The following is a 6384-nucleotide window of genomic DNA, read 5'->3' as shown; positions in this document are numbered from 1 at the left end:
CCCTCTTATTATTTTTTATTAAGAAATAAACTACATGTTCCCTAGAGATGTAGATAAACTTGGTTGCTCTAGCTATAGAATTAATTATAAGGTAGCGTAAATCAAATAACATCATAGAATTCTTCATACTTCTATATCTCAGCTCTTGAGTTACCAACACATCTCCTTTTATTTGGTCAACCTAGACAAAAAACTGGGTTCTCAGTTCACTCCATAGTAGAACTCTGTAATATTCTTACAAATAAAAAAAAATCTCTTAAAAAAGGGGATGCAAAGAGGAGTACAAAACAGTTTCTTGTATGGAAAATAATACAATGATTAATAAGTAATAATACAAGCATAAACTGTGTTTGCATAGTTACAACTGTAAATCTTGTATACTTTAATAGGTGATTGTAATTATTCCTATCTATTAATTCCAAACTATTTTCTGTTGGGAAAATATCAGGTATAGTTAACAATGGCCAACAGTAATTATATAAGGAAAATAAATCAATAAATACATTTACTGGGTATCTATTTTATTTATCCCTACATAGTTTGCATTTTACCAACTCATGTATTTTTTAAAATAAAAATCTAAGTGGACTTTTCTTTTTTATAAGTGCTGAAGTTTTAGTTTGCTGGTTCACTTAAGAATACTTAGAAGTTCTTATTAGGAAAATGATGCCCTAGAAAAAGACACAAAAAAGAAAGATGAGTGAATCTGTATTCATACAAGTTAAACTAGAGGGTAGTCAGCTTTGGATGGACACACCCATTACCTCAGTAAATAGATATTGAGTTATTACTATTTTTCAGCCCTTTTCTAGTTGCTGGAACCCAGTGGACAAGCAATGTCCTTGCATTCTTGCAGTTTACATTCTAGCTGGGGGGTGGGGGTGGGTGGAGAGAGCCAATACGCAAGTAAACAAATCAATTAAATAAATTCAGGTTTATAAGGGACATAAGGAAAAATAAAATAAGATAGATGTGCAAAGAGTGAGTGGATGGGTTGAGGGCAGAAGGTCATCAGTAAATGACTACCTGAGAATATCAAATTTGAGCAAACTTCTTGCTAGAGTAATGAAATGACTTATATAATGATATTGAATGAGTGTTCCATGTAGAAAAGCTCCACATCAGAAAACCATGTGGCAGGTATGAAATTGACTTGAATGGATGCAGAGTCATTCTCTTGAGCGTCATAGCCAGGATATTTCCATTTATCTTTGGTCATGTGCAAAACTACTATTTTTTCACATTAGCTGCTTTTAAATACCACAATCATATGATCTTCCATAAAGTATAGTGAATGTTTGCTTGTTTGGGGGAAATGGAGGAAAATAATTATCGTTCTTGCTGAATTTAAGAAAGTGTGTGGTGGCCATATATCTTACATCGTTTAGAGTCAATCATTGTAGAGCTAGAAGTTATCCTACATAATAGCACAAGGTCAGTTTTACTCTACATATTGTGTATGCTGGTTCATTTATGTAAAAATGCAGAAATAGCTCATCTTGAGTTTGTAAATTTCTCTTCAGTCTTTGATATACTATCATTACTATAATTTAAAATTTTAGCAATAAACATTTGGGGTGGGGTGGGATAAAATAATAAGTCATAATTCTTATGTAGGACATGGAATGTTGTATAAATAGTAGCAAAATTCTAAATTAAAATGTAATTCAAAGCAGTTAATATTGCTATATGCTATCATATACAGGGGTGGGCAAAAGCAGGTAAACATTTGGGAGTACGTGAGATGTATTATCTATTAATTATTGTACTATTTGTATTATTTTCATACTAACAATTATAACCCTACTTTTGCTCATTCTTGTATATATCATATATGTATGTAATAATACATGCTATCCATTATATTATATATACTATATATTATACTCAAGGACTCTTAAGATCTCTCCAACATAAGCAGCTGACCTCATACTTAAAATTCTGGTGAGCATGGAGAATGACAATCAAGGCTTCCAGTATTCAATAAACTCATTTTATTTCACAATGGTCTACATTTTCACTAGACCATGAGATTTCTTTTTCTAGGTCAATTTACTTCAAGAGTCAATTTACTATAAGAGTCAACTTAGCATGGATTTTTATATTTTTAGTCCTGGGGATCCATAATGACTATATATTTTAAGTATTTAGATATTGCACTTAAATTAAAATTTTAAAAGCAAAATATAAATATTCTAAGTAACCAGGTGAAATCCCAAGAAATGTATCCATAGTGGTAACAACTGATGTCTCTTAATAACTTCCCATTCTCATTTCAAAACATTTTGACTTAAGTAAAACTGTTTTTTTTTAAATATATTTTTTTTATTGATTTTTTACAGAGAGGAAGGAAGAGAGATAGAGAGTTAGAAACATCGATGAGAGAGAAACATCGATCAGCTGCCTCCTGCACATCTCCCACTGGGGATGTGCCCGCAACCCAGGTACATGCCCTTGACCGGAATCGAACCTGGGACCTTTCAGTCCGCAGGCCGACGCTCTATCCACTGAGCCAAACCGGTTTCGGCTAAAACTGTTTTTTTTTTTTTCAACTTTACAGAGGCACAATTTACAAATTAAAACAAAAAGTATTTAAAGTGTACATTGTGATGATTTGATATACGTATACATTGTGAAAGGATCCCCCCCTCATCTTGCTAATTATCATCCATCACTTTAAAACCTTGGACAGATTACTTTGCTCCTTGTAGAATAAAAAAAAGGGCATAACCACCACAAACTTGATAAATTCCAATTCTCTCTCACTGGTGTAAAAGCAGTCATAATGTACAAACTAAACTCCTCTGTAAAACCCATCTTAAAAGAATCCTAACACATACAGTACTCCTGCGGGAGGAGGAGGCTGTCATTCTATCGTGTGACAGCACTAGCAAAGAGAACCATCATATCCAAAGCAGGGAAAAGGTGTGTGCTATTTTTACACAACTTTTAAAACAGTATTACATGAATTACTTGCATGTAAAGCATTCATTTCTTAAAAAGTATTTCAAAACATGAAGTTAAGTGTTAAAAAATATTTTTCCATGAAGTGAAGATGAATAAGGGCTTAATGATAAAGAAACTAAAGATGGATAGATGCCATCTTTTTTTAGGATATGTTTTTATTGATTTCAGAAAGAGGAAGGGGGAGGGAAATAGAGATAGAAACATCACTGATGAGAGAGAATCATTGATCAGCTGCCTCCTGCATGCTCCCTCCTGGGGATCCTGCCTGCTACCCAGGCATGTGCCCTAACCCAGAATTGAACCATGACCTCCTGGTTCATGGGTTGTTGCAGAACCACTGAGCCACACCAGCTGGGCAGATAGATGCCATCTTTTGGCAATTTATGATATTAATCATCTGATGATTCATTAGGGGTCAGGTAATCTGTAGCTTTAGAAACACTGATAATATAGAGAGACAAGAATTGCCCTAAAACTATAAATGAAGATATTTCAAGATGTTTAATTGCATTCTAAGAAATGTTTTACATTTTAGAAATGAATTTACTTATACAATGTCAACTTTGAACATTTTGACTATAGTCACACTTTAAAATATTGAAAGTTCTTACAACAAAGGAGCATTTGATATTTAAAAAAATAATTGATAAATAGCATCTAAGCATAGACTATTTAGAAAATATAGGGTTACCTATTTTTTGTACTTGAAAATGACATTATTTATCCAAGTGGCCAGAGTTTTCATTTTGAATGCTTTTCTCCCAGGGCTGGAATAAGTGCAAACCCCAGTGTGGACTAGAGAGAGCTTTTAACCACATGAAAGTTTATGACTATCATCACAATCAAACTTGCAACCATTTAAAAAATACCTAATTAAATTAATCGATTTGTTCCATAGTTTACAAAAAGAGTTACTTTTCTTTTTGTTGTGATGACAAGGAGACTCCTGGGGTTCCTGAAAATAGTCATTTAAAAAAAATCGTCTGGCCTTTTTACGTTTCTAGAACACCCACTGAAATGCTTTCTGCGGTTGAGTGCTCAGTAAAGCAGTGTTAAAAACTAGTGCTTCTCAATTTTTGTGTACATATAAATCACCCTGGAATCCTGTTATAATGAAAGATCTGAGATTCTGCAGTTCTAACAAGTTCCAAGGTAATGGTGATGATGTTTGTCTGAGGACCACATGCTGCATAGCAAACCTAGAGACCACTTCATTGTAGAAATCCTAATTGCTCTGGTAGTTATCACAACAAAAACATGATTTGCTTCTTAGTATTGATCACAAATGCTGAGATACTCATGTTCAGTTGGGGCATTTTCTTGAATACAAAAATCTTAGAATAATGATTTCTTAAAAGCTTTGTGAGATTTTGGAAGTCATCAAATGCAGCTTCCTCATATTTGAGAAAGTTGAGGGTCAAGGAAGTTGAATATATGCCCAAACTCATAGGGTTATCAGTGCTAGAAGCCAGGAATCCTGACTACTGCTTTAATAATTAAACCCTAATTATTTGGCATTTCTATTTATTATAGTCTTCCTGACAAAGAGCCTAAGTATGAGTCAATAATGATTAGAATTTCAGCTTTTGATGCTCACAATAGTTTAAAAGACAGCATTATCTTTGGACTGACTTTCTTAACAGCTAAAACTCACAGTGGGCCACTATTTCCTACAATAACAAGAGTATTCACACATCCTCTTCCTTCTGAGGTCCCCTTGCAGTTTTATTATGGACATTTTATTTCTTAATTTTGAGAACCTGGCGAGGAAAGTGGACAGAGAAATGAATAGGTCATTCGTTAAAAGGCAGGGGTTGAATTTGTAAAAGGTTGTGGCAAAAAAAAAAAAAAGCAACAAATGAGAAAGAGCGAAGGGCATCAATATTGATCTTGCCTCTCATCTTTCCCTCTGTCTTCTTGCTTGCAGGTTTCTATTGTGTAGTCTTTCAAACAACGCAGACTTTATTTATGGTGTGACTGATTTAACCCTACTGGAATAGTCCATCATCTGCTAATTTGGTCCAATTAAAAACTGGTCATAGGGAAAAGCCTGGGAATTAAGCTAATTTGGAAACACAACTTCTGATTAATTTATGTCTTGCTCATTTATATCTCCTCTTTTAAAGGACACTTTTCATGGTGAGAGTTTATATAGGCGTTTTTGTTTTTTTCTCTCCAGATTCCTGAGTTGCTTTCTATGACCACTTAAGGTTGAGTCCCTGAAGAAAGTACAACTGTTCTTTTTCTCCCTTCCTTAAGACTATTGTTAAAACATTTATAGGGGATTTCCCGAGATTTCCTGCTATCCTGAATTAGAAAAGCCCCACTAAACAGCTAGAGCCATCATTTATAAAGCACTTACACATTGCATGACCCTGTATAGTTTGCATTTTCAACTAATCCCTATAACTCGGAGTTAAGTACTATTATTATCCCTGCTTATAGTTGAGGAGGCTTCAGATTTAATCGTCCAAGTAAAATTATCAAACATTATGAAGCAAGAAGAGACAGTATGGTACATGAACCAGGGTCTGTCTGATCCTAGTAAGGACTGATACTGTCACCCACTAATGAGGCTTTAATGAGATTTATGCCTAGACTAAGTCAAAACTCTGGACAACAACAACAACAACAACAATAACAACAACAAAATAATTTCCTCCACCCCTAACTTGTTCCTTCCCTCCACACAAGTTCTTGCAGGCAGTAGGTGTGCCAGTCCCAGTTATACTTAGCATCTCCCACGCCCTCTGCAATTTTCCCTTTTGCTGCTGGGAGCGTCAGAGAATGGTACTGCAGCTGGTGAGTGGGCAGGTGCAGCCACCATCTGCTCTAGGGAGTCCAAATGCAAAAAAGAACTTCGCACCCAGGACTTGTCCCAGGCACCACGGATTCCAGAACCTGCTGGGGACACGGCTAACCCCGCCCCCTCGTGGTGACGATTGGCTGAACCCTTCCCAAGTGCAAAGCCATGATTAAGGAAGACGGCTGTCTTTTCTGCAAGTTTTAGGACGAGACATCTCTAAGGGTGTGAGGCCCGCCAGGGGTGTGTGAATGGGGGCTTCAGTTCTTCCTGCCCGAAGGGTCCTTGAGAAGCCTGTTTGTTTTTCCCGGCGCTTGTCTCCACCCAGCCCTTCCTCTCACTGGTCAGGACCGGGGGGCGGCTGCGTTCCCATTGGTCAGGGGGCGGTGTCTGTCTGGCCAGGCTGAGGGCGGGGCCTCCGCGGTGCCGCCGCTGCTGCAGCCGGAGCATCCGGGAGCCGCCGCCGCCGCCGCTAGCGCTGCTTCCACTGCTACATCTCCCCTCCCAGGACCCGAGACACCCCGAGCGCGTGCGGCGGCTGCTGCTTGCATGCACCCCCTCTCCCTCCGCCCCTCCCTGCCGTGACCCACCCCCTCCTTGCAGCTCGTACGCAC

The sequence above is a fragment of the Myotis davidii genome, unplaced genomic scaffold, assembly GCF_000327345.1.
Source record: "Myotis davidii unplaced genomic scaffold, ASM32734v1 scaffold42, whole genome shotgun sequence".
Classification (NCBI taxonomy): domain Eukaryota; kingdom Metazoa; phylum Chordata; class Mammalia; order Chiroptera; family Vespertilionidae; genus Myotis; species Myotis davidii.
Note: the sequence above shows the minus strand (reverse complement) of the source record.